Source organism: Patella vulgata, chromosome 4 (genome assembly GCF_932274485.2).
Source record: "Patella vulgata chromosome 4, xgPatVulg1.2, whole genome shotgun sequence".
In the NCBI taxonomy this organism is placed as follows: domain Eukaryota; kingdom Metazoa; phylum Mollusca; class Gastropoda; family Patellidae; genus Patella; species Patella vulgata.
The window spans coordinates 8414488-8432201 of NC_065882.2; the positions used below are offsets into that span (position 1 = coordinate 8414488).

Sequence of the window (17714 nt, forward strand, 5' to 3'; positions counted from 1 at the left end):
GGCACACATTGGAACACATGAAAAAAATAGCGGCACACCTGGCTGAATTTTGCAGAATAAAAACATGGAAAGTCAGACGGCATACAACCGTAAACAGAGATTAGTCATAGACACATAGAAAGACTCAAATTAAATAAAGAAAAACACAGCTATGAACTTATCAGTAGACACCGCTGCAGTGAATATTCAATTGGGATCACGTGTTTTGTTGTTTTTTTCTCATTTTCTTAAGTGTCCCGTTCAAAATTTCGCGGCACACTCAGGAAGACCTCGCGGTACACTGGTTAAGAATCACGGCTATAACCCATGTATTTACATAAGACATAACACGTTTGTAGCATTGTGATAGCATATCATTTATTATCATAAAAGAGAAAAAAAAATCGTAAAAGCAAGGTTTGCCACAAAATTAAATTCGAATTATTGTAATTTACAATTATACAATCAAAGATATAATCTTAATAAAAATTAAGATTAGAATCAAGAACATAGGTCATTAACATGATAAATCTACTATAGTACAACAATTTGAGAAATACTAGTGTTAAAGGGACAATAACACTCTTGCTGGCTTGACAGCTCCAGAAAATAAATAATAGCCTTATTCTAAGTATTAGATGTTTATGTGTCCTACCTGTTGTGTAAATTATCCATTACATCCTATTTTACTTGTCCAGAGGGTTCGAAAATATTTTTTAAATCCAAGTCACATTTGAAAAGGTTTACGTTAGGCCTCTCAAATCATGTACTTGAATATTCCCAATTTTTTAAATTAGGTGTGCTAAGATGAAATTTGTATCATCAAGTAATTGGAAAATTGTAAAATAGTACAATTTGTTGACTAGAATAAAGATTGAGACATATTATTCAGTTACAACAAGAGTGGTATTGAGCCTTTAAAGAATTAGTTGCTAACGAATTTGACAAGGTGATACAGCTAGATTCAATAGGTTACATTGGTAGGAGGGGGTGGTAACTCTGTACTAAAAGCGGGTTTAAAAGGACATCATTCACAGGTGAGCCTTAGTCACGTGCTTTACAAATCAAAATGGAGATGGCGGCCATACTGTTTTTAACTACACGGAACCGTTGTTACGCCATGTTCATCACAATGGACGATGCTGTGGGGTGGGTGGGACTAATGAGACAACTGGATTCAGTAAATGCCGCCAAAAATCCAAAATTATCGGAAATTCGGAGACGGAGTGTAAAGTCTGTATAAATATTCAATAACAGGAATGAATACGTGCTTTCAGAAATCAAAATGGGGATTGCGACCATAATAACTCTTTTTATGGAAGAAAATCTTTGAGCGCATTAAATGTGTCAAACAATCCAGGAAACTGAAATTACTTTCTGATGAAATGTGGTTTGATAATATCTTTCGAAATATCAGAGATACTTGCAAATATTAGATGTTTGTGCTGGCTGAATAAAAACCGTGGGCTTAATCCCGTATCTCCATAAACTAAGATATATTTACAAAATCCTTAGATTGTATTTGTATAGGTAGAATAATGGAAGATCTTCCGTATCAGCTTGAAAAGTTTTTCCATCGTGTTATTGATATAATTTTGGTTAGAACCTCAACAATAATAAAAGAGCTTTATTATGTCTTTGGATGTTATTAAAAATCGTGGGATTATGCTATGCTACTATTGAAATGAGAGAGCTCGCCATTTTGTATAACCCAACACAGTAGTTGCATTTTACGTGGCAATGCAGTCGTGGTTCGTGTGAGGTGCTTGAAGCTGCGCACAGCGGTGTAGTAACGTGGTTGCCTTAGCCCGGAGCATGACAATTATTGACCCCCCCACCCTTAACCCGTGGGTCGCCATGACTCCCTAATGCCAGTCCAGTATCGACCCCCTGCCTCCCAAGTACACGTAAAACTACTGACGTAACCATTCTTTTCGTTTGCAATTTAGAACCCCATAACAATTTTGCGCTAAGGGCAACCACCCCGCTGACCCCGCGCAAGCCTCGTCTCTGTCTGCGCAGTATGGCAATCCAGGCAAAATGCTATCTACTATCATAGCTAACACATCCACTAACTGTCATAAAACATTAAACATCTCTTTAGCGTGCGATACACTTAGAAGTGCTTGGACATGAACTATGCACTTAAATGCACATTACTCATACAATACGAATCATGCAGTTAAAGGCCCATTATTTTTCACAGAATATCGAGATCCATTGCTCCCGGGGTGTGTATTAACGATTTGACCTCTTTAATTTAAGACAGATATAAAATTGTCGATGATGTCTGATTTTGTAAAGATAACGCCAATGTTGAGATACAGCCTATTTTTTTGTTTTACTGTCGACACAGGAAATCAATAATGGAACTAACATTTAATAACTAAGTCGACTTTCGCTTTCTATTTTGAAACAAATATTGCGTGGTTCGGACCTTGTCCCATCACTAATCCAAACAACACATTATATTAACCCAAATCAACATTTTATTTTGACTCAAATCAAGGAGGTTTAGCTGTTTTAAACACATTTTGGGCACCCATACACATTGAATTGGGGGTCTTACACGTGCGCTGTTGTAGATTACAGTGTCTGTCAGGTATGGAAGGTCGTGAGTTCCACCCCGGTATTTAAATACAAAGGATCAGAGACACTTACCGAACCTTCTAGATTTGGTCATGTTTCTACCCTAGCCTTGTACATGACAAAGAGGGGGAGCTATATGCCTAACCGCGTGGGTTGTTTTCAGCCACGCCCCCACTGATAGAAAACAACAAAAATACGCCTAAGCGAATTAATGAAATAGAAATATTTCCCCAATGACCTAGCTTATGTTAAGTGGACGTTAAACCCCATTCTTCCAATCTCTCTATTTTTTCACGTGACATGGGCCTGTGATAAAATTAGCACGCTGGGAAATCAAGACTAAATCATATTTATATACAAACGATATGATATGTTAATAAATACAGTCTAAAACACCTGTAAATGTAATTCTAGACTTTACACCTATATTAAAACGCAATATAAGGTAGGTAAAAAGCAGAAAACACACCTGTAAATGTAATTCTAGACTTTACACCTATATTTAAATGCAATAAGGTAGGTAAAAAGCAGAAAGCACATCTAATTTTTAAAATGTATACACAAAAAAGTGAAAATGTTGATTCATCATCGATGTACGGTTAGTACTAAATGATAAGGCCAGCTCAATTTTTCGTCATTGGTCACGAGATGTAAACAAGTCTAGCACTAATTCCAACGGTAACCCTAAGCCCCAATGCTTACCATAACCCTAACCTACCATCTCGCCAACAATCACGTGCCCTAACCTTATTTACATCTCAACGACCTTGACAAAAATTGAGCTGACTTTAACAAATAGATTTAGCCATCGATGTACGGATGCTGTTTGGTTTTCGGATCGTTTGTCTTCTTATCATCTGGCATCCTGCGATGCAATTGTTAAACCCCTTCTAGTGGGTTACACAAACAGCTTCTGTTTCAAACCATATAATAAATGAAGTTTCGATTCTATTCGTTTCGTTTAAAAGACGTTGTGTTTTTTGTTGTTGTTGAATAATGTCTGCTCTTATCAGTAATAAAACCTCCAACCAACCGTAAAGTCCATACGGAACAAACAGATAAATTAAAAGAGGGAGGAGGGGGGAGGAGGGGGGAGGGGGGGCTACTAGATGCAACGTATTGAAGGGCCTGTGTAAAAATGATACGATTTCACAATCCCTTAAAAGTTAACAAACAAATTTGCGTGAGTGATTAGGGCCTGACGCCTAACTCTTGCCAATATTATAGGCCGCTGTTGTGCGAAATCGTCCAACACTGTTTAGCGCATGCCCTATGTTGAAGTTTGCACGTGCCATATATCTCTTTTACGCCACTTGTCCTGGAGCATTCGATAAAATCAGGCACACAGTTTTCAACATAACAACCTGAAAAAAATAGAAGAAATCGTGGTAAGATAATTTAATCTCTGTATTTAAATGGCTTCACCGGGAATATCATATATATTGACCCCAAGTTTGCTTTGTCAAATGTGGGACGAAAAACCGAGGTCCCGTGAACACATTTACGTGCACGTAAAAATTCCTTGACAGTTGGAATTCGATATAAGAGTAGGCCGTAGTGGCGCTGTCCGGGCAATATTTCCCTCATAGCACACTGTATGGCGTATGCCCGTCTTCATTAGCCCAGTTCGGAGCAGAACAGTAGGACGTTAAACCCCATTTCATTTCACCGCCTGCTATATCACCTACGTGGTAGCAGACGTTAAATAAAGTTATTTCACACACATTAAATATCATTATCTGCGATATCATCCAAGGTGAAAGCGGACGTAAAATGTGATTGTTTGGATAACGATACTTGTCGCAATGTTGGACTTTCAGAATAAAACTGGTGATTGTTTCCCATAAAAATTGTGTTCTGTTAAGATTATTACGGTTTACAATTTGGGTTAAGTTCTTCTTGTCAGATTACCCAACGAAACTTTATTCAACAATGGATTTGGTCATAGGCTTATTAAGTTTACGGGGTTTTATGGTCAAATTACGAAACTATACTCAACAGGAGGTTTTACTGCAGTTCTAATACTGATTTCATGGATGTCAGGAGATTTGCGGAGATTAAACCTTAATCCCCGCATTAAGCCAATCAACCTCTCTTGGGGACTATGAAGATGTGGTGAAATGCTATCTTGAGAAATTGTGCAAGGTTTGTTTAGGCGTAATAGGTTTTCTTTCATCATTAAACCACTGTCAACAAGACACGATGGGAATGAAATGTGATGGGGTTTCACGTCCTGTTTCTCTCATCCGACAGGGCTAATGATGACCGGCATACGCCATACAGTGTGTTATGAGGGAAATATTGCCAAGGCAGCGGCGCTACATCCTAGTCTTATTTCCAAATTCCAACTGTCAAGGGATCTTTTTGCTGCTGTCCGGGCAAAATTTCTCTCATAGCACACTGTATGGCGTATGCCCGGTTTCATTAACCCAGTCGAAGCAGAACAGTAGGACGTTAAACCCCATTTCATTTCATTTACGTTACCGATGAATTGCTCTAAATAGTATACATTGGGTTTTTTTTTTTAAATTTTCTTATAATGTTTGTTTTGATTTTTCGTGACCAGGACAATAGTACAGCACTATATGACGTTAAACCCCATTTCATTAATTTACTTTTTTTTTTCTAAATTATATTGATAACATTTTGAGGGGTTGGTTGGGTTTTTTAATTTTTTTTAATATATCAACTATGCTCACTGTAATGATAAACCGAAACTCTTTCAACAGGATTGACTGCCGATATCAGGGTGAAATTCGCCCTAAAAGTACAGATTTGACGTCATCCTTTGATATTGGCAAACCATTATTTCAAAAAATGATACGGGCAGTGTACCAAGCGTACATTATTTATACTAGTTGCAATATTGGACCCGCGTGACGTATTTCATTGCAAAGCACGTGCGAGTGTCTGTATTTTAAGTTGTTTAATGGTCTCGAGCTTAAGGCGTGGTTTCGAATTCTCAGTTGTACATGACAAGGAGTAAAGTCGCCTGTCAAACCTTGTGGGTTTTCTCCGGGTCCACCGGTTTCCTCCCACTGCTAAAGACCCCTACACGCAAGCGAATTATTGAAATAAAAATTGAACCATCCATATGTCATTCCTGAAATGACCTCTCTCTCTCTCTCTCTCTCTCTCTCTCTGACAAAAACAAAGGTTATTTCGGGACTAACATATGGTTCTCTCTCTCTCTCTCTCTCCGGGTTGGGCAGCCGAGGTTGCTCATATATATGGAAACAACACGAGGGGTATTAGTCCCGAGTTGTTGTTTCAATTACTTAAAGTCTCGCGCTCGACCATTAAACTACACATATAGCACACTACACGACCTTAAACCCATTTTATTTATTAACGTTTATACTGATAATATATTCAGGGTTTGTTGTTTTGGGGTTTTTTTCTAAATATATAAACTTACTGTACTTACTGTAAAGATTAACCGAACCTCTTTCACCAGGATTGTCCGTTATCGAGTCACCTGCAAATAAAAATTCTATATAAACGAGTTGATCAAATAGACCTAATGACTACCTTAACTTGACCAGTGAATAGAGAATTTTACTCCACGTCATTACTGTGTTGTGATTACTTTTACGGAATGATGGTATCATTTCCTGTAACTCTGATTAATTCCAGGAGCGAAGGTTTGCTTGGCTTCCGTACAAAAGTGGTGTTTACATAACTGCGTTTAACGCTGTTTTCGTTTTGACCTTATTAGATTGAGTACACAATTTTACTGATACAATTTGTATGGGGAGATGGGCTTGGGGAATATGATGGAATCACGTTTACTAAAATTACACATTATCGGCTCGCTCACCTACATATATCTCGGTTATAGGTAATGACAGGTGAAATTAGATTCAAACAAAATGGCCGAGTAATCGTAAGATTTCAAATTGAATATATACCATAATTATATAACAATATAATTATATAACAATATAATTACGTCCTTAAAGGCTCAATACCACTCTTGTTGTAACTGAATAATATGTCCCAATCTTTATTCTGGTCAACAAATTGTACTATTTTACAATATTCCAATTAATTGATGATACAAATTTCATCTTAACACGCCTAATTTAAAAAAATTGGAAAAAATCAACTAAATGATTTGAAAAGGCTGACGTAAAGCTTTTCAAATGTAACTTGGATTTAAAAAATATTTTTGAACCCTCTGGACAAGTAAAATAGGATTTAATGGATAATTTACACAACAGGTAGGACACTAACACATGTACTTAGAATAAGGCTATTTTTTATTTTCTGGAGCTGTCAAGCCAGCAAGAGTGTTATTGTCCCTTTAAACAAAGGACCATAAACGCCAGATATCCGAAGAGTCCAGGGGAAGAACGATCTAAGTCGCATTTTTGTCTTTTCGCATAAAAGGCAAAACAAACTATTGGACGAGACTGCTTGACGCGAACAGAACAACGAGTGGGTTTAATTACAACTTCAAAATGATGTTTAATACGAATCATAATTACTAGTATAACAACTGACTTCCACTTTCCAGCCAAATTAAGGTCAAATAAAAGGTAGGATGGACGTATTGGTCCGGGAGGAAATTTCAGAAGGGACTTGGTTTTTGTCGATGTGACTCCGGTCGTTTTTACCTGAAATTGATTGTTCCACAGAAAGCTTATACAATTTGCTACCAGATGGCGCCGATAACTGGGATTCATTGAAAAAGTGACTTAGATCGTTCTTCCCCGGGGTCTTCCTGTAAACTCGCAATTGTGAATGTTGAGCTTATTGTGCAAATATCATTACTTTCTTATTGAAAACACCAATACCCTTGTGCAAAAAAAAATTCATTGCAATACCCTTGTGCAAAAATAATTCATTGCTTCCAGTTTTAATGTGGGGTTGGATAGCCGAACTTTAACGCGTGTACGCTGTATCATAAGTTCTATCATTGAGTCAATTGGTGTGGTTTCGATTCCACGGTTGTACGTGACAAGGAGGAGGGTCGCCTGTCCAACCTCGTGGGTTTTCTCCGGGTCCTCTGGTTCCCTTCCACAGCTAAAGACCCTTGAATTATTGAAATACTTAGACAATGTTTTCTCAAATAAAAAAATAAATACAATAACGTTTATTAATAATTCTATTATGGGCGTCGCAATAACAAAGACAATAATTTTAATGTTCACAAGATTTAAAAACCATGTTTAGAATAAAATACTGTTTAAATAGCATTTATTAATTGAACACAGAGAACTGTTGTATCTAATTTAATGTTTAGAATATCATAAATTAGCGATTTAGCACCCTTTAATGTTTAGAATACTATGAATTAGAGTTGTTAGATAGATAGGATTATTGATAGAGAAATGGCATGAACAGACATAAAGAAGTAATAACTATGTAGTTCATTAACAGGGTACGATTTTCATTTATTGATATTCTAGTTAAAATGGCGGTTTTCAAGGCCGCTAATTAGACTCATATTAAAGGAGCTAAGTCTCTATTCTTTGGAAACTAAAATGAACGTAAAACAAGAGCATATATTAAAGTTGTTATTTCATATTTTTAAGTTATATTTTTAAAATGTATTAAATAAAGCCTTAAAATAGATGGTATCTATAAACAGTCCTACCTTGTTAAAGAATAATCCTATTAATCCTATGATTCACTATTGCCAGTTGAGAAATTGGCAAAAATATCATTTTCAACTTCAAATTCAAACGTTTGAAGATAGCTTTTCCATGGTGGGGGGAATAGAAAAACAAGGGAGCTAATTGTGTTCTTATTTCCGGGGTCAAAGGATTTTTAAGTGGGAGAATAATACCTATGATCGTATAATCGTGATTTGACAACCTATTGAGCAAAAGACATAGAAATAATTATGTTTTGACTTCCTTAGAAAATATGAAATTATCGCTTTAATGTTTTATGAGTGTATATAAACTGATTTACATTCATTTTGTAAAACTGACATTTTGCCTCGTTCATCAAGACACCCCATTACAAATGATGCTCGAGAGTATAGAGTCCACGACGTCGTGTACCCATTTTAAAATTGAAATTGTAGTTTAATTATCATATATCAGGAGCCCCTGACCAATAATTCGGGTTTATAATGTCGGTGGGAGGTTGTACGAATGGTTAGCACGTGCGCGCTCTATCATAAGATCTGTCATTGAGTCAACTGGCGTGGTTTCGATTCCCCGGTTGTACGTGACAAGGAGTCCAACCTCGAGGGTTTTCTTCCACTGCTAAAGACCCCTACGCGCAATCGAATTATTGAAATAAAATTGTACCATTTCTTAGTCCCGAAATGACCTGTTTAAGTCGAGTGGACGTTAAACACCTCTCTCTCTCTCTCTCTTTCTCACTCTCTCTCAGTCTTATAATGTCGAAGACCGTGGATTATATTGAGTTAGAGCTCCACACCCTTTAATATATACCACAGTCTATCATATAGACCAGGTCAATAACTCGAATACACCACAGTAAGATTACTATACCAATTTAATTAAAAGGGATGTTTTTGATAATACCTAACTACAGGTTTAATGAAAGATAACACACAAATCATAATGACAAATGGAATTCTGTGTAGATTAAATTCAATGATTAAAGGGTTTCCGTTGATGGAGGTCTTTTGTTCCGAAAGCTAGGGATTTGATATGGACTGACGCGTTTTCTGTAGTAAACACATTAAAGGTAATGAAATGAAATGGGGTTTAACGTCCTACTGTTCTGCTCCGAACTGGGCTAGTGAAACGGGCATACGCTTTACAGTGTGCTATGAGGGAATTTTGTTATATCGCATTCCAACTACCAAGGTATCTTTTACATGCATGCTATGAGGGAAATTTTGCCCGGGCAGCGACACTTTCGCCTACTCTTATATCGAATTCCAACTGCCAAGGAATCTTTACTTGCATGCCAATGCATACACGCGACCGCGTTTTTTTCGTCCCTTCCGAAATACTAGACAACTGTCCTTGTCAGGACCTCCGTCCTGCACCACTGACAAGTGGAAACCACGTCGAAAAATCCTTATGAACTTTCTCGGCCAATGCAGGGATCGAACACGCGATCTGATCTCCAGGCTAGCGAGCCAGCGTCTTACCCACTTAGCCACTGTGGTCCCCAACTCTAACTCAATACAATCCATAATATTCAAAAGTAAAAATGAGAATTAGAATTGGCTGATTCACAAAACACAGAGACCCCCCACCCCACCCACCCCAAAAAACCCGTTTAGAATGGATTAAGCAGGTTCACATGACTGCCGTTCAATTTGGACTGTTCGCGCGTTTCACCAAACCTAATTGATTAGAAATTACAATAAAATATTTAACAATTGAATGTGAGTCACTTTATATATACTTATATTAAATTAATGTGTGCTTTTAAAACCATTTTCGTCTAGTTTGAGATTTCAAAAGGGGGATCACGAGGCTAAGTGGGTAAGACGCTGGCTCGCTAGCCTGGAGGTCGGGTGTTCGATCCCTGCATTGGCCGAGAAAGTTCATCCAGATTTTCCGGCGTGGTTCCCCCTTGTCAGTGATGCAGGACGGAGGGCCTGACAAGGACACTGTCTAGTCCTTCGGATGATACGAAAAACCGAGGTCCCGTGTATACATTGGAATGCACGTAAAAGATCCCTTGACAGTTGGAATTCGCTATAAGAGTAGGCGATAGTGTCGCTGCCCGGGCAAAATTTCCCTCATAGCACACTTTAGCCCAGCATAGGAGCAGAATAGTAGGACTTTAAACCCCATTTCAATTTCATTTGAGGTTTCAAAAAATAGAGCTATTCGCCCTGTAATAATACACCGCTTAGTCTTGTTCATTAAACATACATTATGCAAGCGCTAACTCTGCCTATTGCAGGCCTTTCTTCTAAATTATTAATAAGACATTAATTAACTTATCCATACCATAATCAACTCTCAATGTCATCGCTGGCCTGATATATTTACTGAATTTGAACTTCAATAGATTTTGTGAAGGATGATTTAACGTCAAAATGGATAATCGAAACTTTGTTTTTTTTATCGTACCGACTTTAGTAGTGATGAAACTATAATAGCGAGAACTGTTGTGACGAATTTAGTAATGATGATCGAGGCTAGGCCTAAAATTTAATCGCTAAATTCAGCATATTCTATTTACATTATCTAGTTTTTAACTATTATAGTGAGAACTGCCAGCTCTTTATCTAATCTCCCATAATGTATCTTTAAATCAAGTTATTTCAGATACAGATCTCATATTAGGGATTGCTGCTATATAATAGGTGCCACATAACGTAATATGAATAGCCTGCAATATTAACTGGGTTAGAACCCGGTCTGCTGCTTCTGATTAAATCAAAAAATGGATAATCGAGACTATGTTTTTTTTATCGTAACGATTTTAGAAATGATGATCGAGGCTAGGCCAAAAATTTCAGCAAATTCCCTTTACATTATCTAGTTTTTAACTATTATAGCGAGAACTGCCAGCTCTTTATCTAATCTCCCATAATGTATCTTTAAAAAAAAAAATTGTAACTATTGTGGTGAGAAGAGAAAAACCTTTCAGCGGCCATTAATCACTGTTGTATATACAGATTACACCAATCATCTATAGGGCTTTTATATAAAACAGAACTTATATAACATCGCTTGAACTATTCTCATTTATTAATTAGACAAGTTAGTGGCAGCTTTAGCAACCAGGGTTTTAAATGGATGCCTTATTAACACAATGGACTCATTTAGAAAGAAAATTGGTTGGGGAAGCAATACAAAGTGCTAATGTAAAGGTATTACTAGTCTACATGTGAAAAATGTGTTTTACGTAAGCATTTCGAGCGTGGGTCACACCCAAATTTCAAATTATAGAAATGGACGAGATTATAGTAAGATGGTCTGCGAACATTACATACGGGTCCAATAAACACAATCTCCTCCCCAACCGACCTGAACTAACTAACTGGATAGATCTCCCAGGCGGCCTGATCTCCTCCCCACCCGACCTGTGCAAATTAACCGGCCTGACCCCCTCCCCCACACACACACCCAAACTGACCTGATCTACCTAACGGGCCTGACCTCCTAAACAACCGGACTAATCTAACTAATCGGCCTGACCGCCAACCCAGCCGATCTGAACTACCTAACCGGCCTGACCTTCCACCCAACCAAACTGAACTACCTAACCGGCCTAACCAACTGGTCTGCTCTATCCAACTGGCCGGATCTACTCCCCAACCATTCTGATGTCCTCCCCAGCCTTTTTGATCTTCACGCCAAGCAATCTGATCTCTACAATCGACCGGTTCTACCCAACCGGACTGATCGCGAACCCGTTCGGCCTGATCTACCCTACCGACCTGATCTCGAACCCGTTCGGCCTGTTCTACCCAACCGGCCTGATCTACTCAACCGGCCTGACAATATACAACGTAAATACTAAACTACATACCTGGTTGTGATATCGTATTAAAATCGCCTACTGATTTTTTGCTCCACCATGCTGCAAATATAAAGAAAAAATAAAAATTCAATAAAATGGCAATTATTATATATTTTTGGGACTTCCAGATATGTACAAAAGTAAATAAATGAAATAAAATGAAATGGGGTTTAACGTCCTACTGTTCTCCCCCGACTGGTCTAATGAAGACGGGCATACGCCATACAGTGTGCTATTAGTGGGAAATTTTGCCCGGGCAGCGGCACTATGGCATACTCTTAAATCGAATTCCAACTGCTATTGTTTGTGTCAGACAGAGAGAGAGAGAGAGAGAGAGAGAGAGAAAGACTCTCTGGGTTCAAAATAAACGAGCGAAGTACAAAATACATTACGAAATAATTTGTTCTTAAGGCAAATTTAACTTTCAAGAAGTGTTTAAAGAAGGATCAATGCCATACATTTTCCAAGTACTCTTGAAGACATGCCAGTGCAAATAAACTCAAAAAAGAGACCACTTATGCTAGATCTGTTTCAAGCTGAGTTTACATTTTACCACCAAAATGAAACTCCAAAAAGTAAATTAATTAGGAAAAGTGCGTATGAAAGTGCGTCCTCGTGAACCCCTTCAAAATGTCCCGAAAGGTTCGGAACTTTGTACATTGTCCCGGATTAAACGATTTTGATTCTCTTCAAGAACAAATCGTCTACTCCAAACAACACAACCTTCCCCGTTGTTTAGCTTCTTGGCGCCATAAACCTATCCAGCCTATTAGGTCAGTGTAAAATCCTATCTCACAGTCGATGTAAAGACATAAGACATCGTGCTGGAAGTAATGTTTGTGTGCGCATTTTGTTTTCTTTTTTAAAAGAGCTACACACAAGAGCTAATATAACGGAATGTGACCAAATATATAATTGTTTGAACTATCTGAAATTGGTCCTTTAAAGACTCATCAGTACCATTTGTCGGTAATAAAATTAATTGCTAATTGGCCGTGGGTGGATTTTACCTTTACGTCAGGCATGTGTTTAAATTATATTGCATCCAAACTTGGAGAGAAATAAAATGTGGTTTAACGTCCTACTGTTCTGCTCCGACTGGTTTATTGAAGACGGGCATACGCCATAGTGTGCTAAGAGAGAAATTTTCGCCCGGGCAGCGGCGCTACAGTCTACTCTTATATCGAATTCTAACTGCCAAGGGATCTTTTACGTGCACGCCAACGTGTACACGAGACTTTGGTTTTTTGTACGATCCGAACGACTAGACAATTGTTCTTGGCAGGCCCTCCGTCCTGCATCACTGACAAGTGGAAACCACGTCGGAACATCCCGATGAACTTTCTCGGCCAATGCAGGGATCGAACACGCGACCTCCAGGCGAGCAAGCCAGCGTCTTACCCACTTAGTCACCGTGGGTCCCCAGACATGGAGAGAGATCCGTCTGTATACTGTCCTATACCTTGTTATTTGTTTTTATTTCCAAAAAAGGGCTTTAACGTCCACTCGACACAAACTATGTCATTTAGGGACTAACACATGGTTCAGTTGAATTCAAACTTCGCTTGCGAGTAGGGATATTTAGGTAGGACACGGCGAAAACGCAGGAGGTTTGACAGGCGACCCCACTCCTTATCACGTTTAACCAGGTATCGAAACCACGTCAGTTGACTCAATGACAGATCTTATGATACAACGCGTACACGTTAACCATTCGGCTATCCAACCCTCCCGAACGGATATGGGGTAGCTTCTGTAAAAGACACCGCCCATTCCGCACACGGAGAGCCGCACACTGATCCGCAGTGAATATTTGCTAGGCCGCTACAATCACTGATAAGGATGACATCGATGCGGCTTAATGAGCCAGTAATATTAACTTTTTTCCTGCGACAAATTAAATTCTAAAACATTTTTTTTATGTATTGGAAAAATAAATAAAGGCGTTTGACGTATTTGTAGGTAAAAATTATTTCCTATTTAGTGTAAATGGGTATTAAAATGACTAAAATGCAGCATTCTCTCCGAAGCAGTAACGTCTTATGTAAACAATGCAGGCGCCATTCAGCCAATGATTGACGCCGCGTGCTGTGACGGCACGTGTCAAGGCAGTCATCTTTGACAGAGATATATTACTAGACTCGTAATTCTCTGTGAAACAGATTGGGAGAGCCGTCTACTTCGTGAACAGACGCGGGGCTGTTTGTCGACAGACACCGATATTGTCACACGATGCTAGTCCGATCATTTCCAGTTCTTCCCACGTGCACTGCATTCTGATTCAAATACAGATCTATATTTCGTTTCGTTTTTTTTATACTTTGGATGTCATCTACTACATGAACATCTGACCGGTTGTAGTGGAAGGTCGCGCCAAGGGTCGCACGAGCGGCTTTTGACCGTATGACGTCAGACATTCGATTTACCAATCAGCGTTGATGTTTCTACTGAGATACCCACTGTTCCGTGCAACTCACTCCAATAACTCGCTATAACAGACCGTTTCAATGGCTAATCCCTCACATGAATCAGAACGCCTGTTATATAACAATTCTTCCAGATCCTAGTGTAGTAAAGACAAGTAAAACAAAATTTTGAACTATAAAAAACGAAACGAAATAGGATCTGTGTATTAATCAGATTGATTATTTCCAGTTCTTCTTATGGATCTTAACGTCCGCTTTCATCTAGGGTGCTAGAGGGAGAGAGAGAGAGAGAGAGAGAGAGAGGATCAAAAGTTCTTGGATGAGTTTCACTTTGGTACGCATGAGACCTTCCATTGTAAAGCTTTGGCCCATGCAATAGAATGTTAGAAAAACTCTTCCCCGTCGTGTTTTGATTAGCCAATCTGTCATAGATACAACGGAAATGAGATGGAATGAAATATTCGACTTCTCAGTAAAGTTAACTTATCGCGACCTTAGCAGAGAGAGAGAAATGGGGTTTAACGTCCACTCGACACAAACTAGGTCATTTCGGGACTAACATATGGTTTAATTTTATTTCAATCATTCGCATGCGCGTAAGGGTCTTTAGCAGTGGGAGGAAACCGGAGGACCCGGAGAAAACCCACGAGGTTGGACAGGCGACCCTACTCCTTGCCACGTACAACCGGGGATTCGAAACCACGCCAGGCGACTCAATGACAGACTGTATGATACAGCGCGCGCACGCTAACCATTCAGCCATTCACCCCCCACCCCCCATCTAGGGTGCAAACGCAGACTGTTTATTTATAACTGGAGTCGTACCCGACATTTTTTTTAATGATGCTTGCCTATAAATTTCACGTTATACTCAATTAACTTTCCACTTTATTTAATATTGCGAACTGGAGGTAAAATTTACGTTTTAAGAATCGCTTCATCAATATTTCTGTCTGATGATATCCATAGAAGTTAATTTGAATCATATTAATGGCTTCGAAGGGTAAAAATCTCTCTGGGTGATTTGGCAAGTCGCTGTGTGTAATTGCTTAAAGCAAGGTTTCAGAGACGAATTCACCCAAGCAACATTAACACCAATCGTGTCGTTAAGGAGTTTGCATGTTAACCAAGTCTTAAATGTATCTTGGTTAACGGTAAGCCAATATTTGGAGGATATGATGCACCATGGACGTAGGCTTAGAGCACTGATAACCACGCCCCCCAATGACAAAACGTGACTATGCATCTTTCTCTGACAACCTACGCTTTACGAGGTTTGTGAAAATTTATCTCAGAAAATTTTAATATTAGTCCCACCACCGTCTTCATTCTAAAGGAAAGTTATATTTTGCGTAGAAAACTTGATAATTTATTGAAATTTTAGACTATGGCGCCACTTTTACGACGTGTCAACGGCGACGCAAGGACGTCGTGTTCACACGTCATACGGATTAGGTTAGTTAGTTATCCATCTAACATTATCTTATATATATATTTGTGACTGTCGTTTGTCTGTCTGTCTGTCTGTTCGGGGTTGGCGGCTACACTAGGTCTGCCCCGAGTCTGAAATTTGGGGTATAGGGGTAGCTCGGACCGGGGAGTAACATAGGCCAGGTGGCGTTAGTCTACCACTTCCGGTTTTGGAGTTATGACCCCCGAGCGAAGCCGGTCTGTTCGGGGTTGGTGGCTACACTAGGTCTGCCCCGAGTCTGAAATTTGGGGTATAGGGGTAGCTCGGACCGGGGAGTAACATAGACCAAGTGGAGTTAGTCTACCACTTCCGGTTTCGGAGTTATGACCCCCGAGCGAAGTCTGTCTGTTCGGGGTTGGCGGCTACATCTGCCCCGAGTCTGAAATTTGGGGTATAGGGGTAGCTCGGACCGGGAAGTAACATAGGTCAGGTGGCGTTAGTCTACCACTTCCGGTTTCGGAGTTATGACCCCCGAGCGAAGCCGGTCTGTTCGGGGTTGGCGGCTACACTACGTCTGCCCCGAGTCTGAAATTTGGGGTATAGAGGTAGCTCGGACCTGGGAGTAACATAGGCCAGGTGGCGTTAGTCTACCACTTCCGGTTTCGGAGTTACGACCCCCGAGCGAAGTCTGTTCGGGGTTGGCGGCTACACTAGGTCTGCCCCGAGTCTGAAATTTGGGGTATAGGGGTAGCTCGGACCGTGGAGTAACATAGGCCAGGTGGCGTTAGTCTACCACTTCCGGTTTCGGAGTTATGACCCCCGAGCGAAGCCGGGTATCCTGCTAGTACATTATAAGAGAGAGAGAGAGATAGAGAAAGAGAGAGGGTGGGGGTTAACGTCCACTCGACACAAACTGACACATGGTTCAATTTTATTGCAACTGGCGTGGTTTTGATTCCCCGGTTGTGCCTGATAAGGAGTAGGGTCACCTGTCCAACCTCGTGGGGTTTCTCCGGTTCCCCGGTTTCCTCTCACTGCTAAAGACCCATACGCGCAAGCGAATTATTGAAATAAAATTGATCCATATGTTAGTTCCGAAATGACCTAGTTTGTGTCGAATAGACTTTACCCCCCCCTCTCTCTCTCTCTCCCTCTCTCTCTCTCTCTCTCTCTCTCTCTCTATCTCTGTATTTATGAAAAATAAATGAAATGGGCTAATGAAGACGGGTATACGCTATACAGTTTGCTATGAGGGACATTTTGCCTGAACAGCGGCGCTACGGCCTACTCTCTATTCTCTCTATCCCTGACAAGGAAAGCTGTCTAGTCGTTCGGATGGGACGAAAAACCGAGGTCCAGTGTACACTTTGGGGTGCACGTAAAAGATCCCTTGGAATTTGATATAAGAGTAGGGCGTAGTGCCGCTGTCCGGGCAAAATTTCCCTCATAGCACACTGTATGGCGTATGCCCGTCTTCATTAGCCCAGGTTAGGAGCAGAACCGTAGGACGTTAAACCCGATTTCAATTCATTTCATTTCTATTTTCTCTCTCTCGCTCATATAGTAAAATATTGGCTATTAACAAATTCGGAATTAATAGAAATTCTCACTTTACATTCCATATTAAACAATAGCCTTAATTAATCAATTAAAATGAACGAGTCATTCCATTGATGATAAACGCCTACACCAGGATATCGTCACGGAGAGTCGTCAACTATTCACGACCTTTCATCTTGTCCATAAATAAATACATATTATCACTTTCACCCTTTGTGAGTCTTTGTTACAAGCGAAACAAGTGATTATGTATCGATTGAAGCAGTTGATGCTGGTTATGGATACAGATTATCACGCAATACGAAGCTAGAGACCACTCTACGTGACAC

At 39.7% G+C, this 17714-nt stretch overlaps 1 long non-coding RNA gene across 1 annotated transcript in view; it reads right to left on the reverse strand.

Annotated features, from left to right (window-relative positions):
• Window positions 1-331: 331 nt before the first annotated feature.
• Window positions 332-17714, reverse strand: part of LOC126819142 (uncharacterized) — a 47205-nt gene continuing 29822 nt past the window's right edge. The window contains exons 3-5 of the long non-coding RNA XR_007679516.2: window positions 11998-12048; window positions 5996-6046; window positions 332-3932 (exon numbers count right to left, since the gene is read on the reverse strand). This is a non-coding gene — a long non-coding RNA (uncharacterized LOC126819142). The remainder of the gene's footprint in view (window positions 3933-5995; window positions 6047-11997; window positions 12049-17714) is intronic.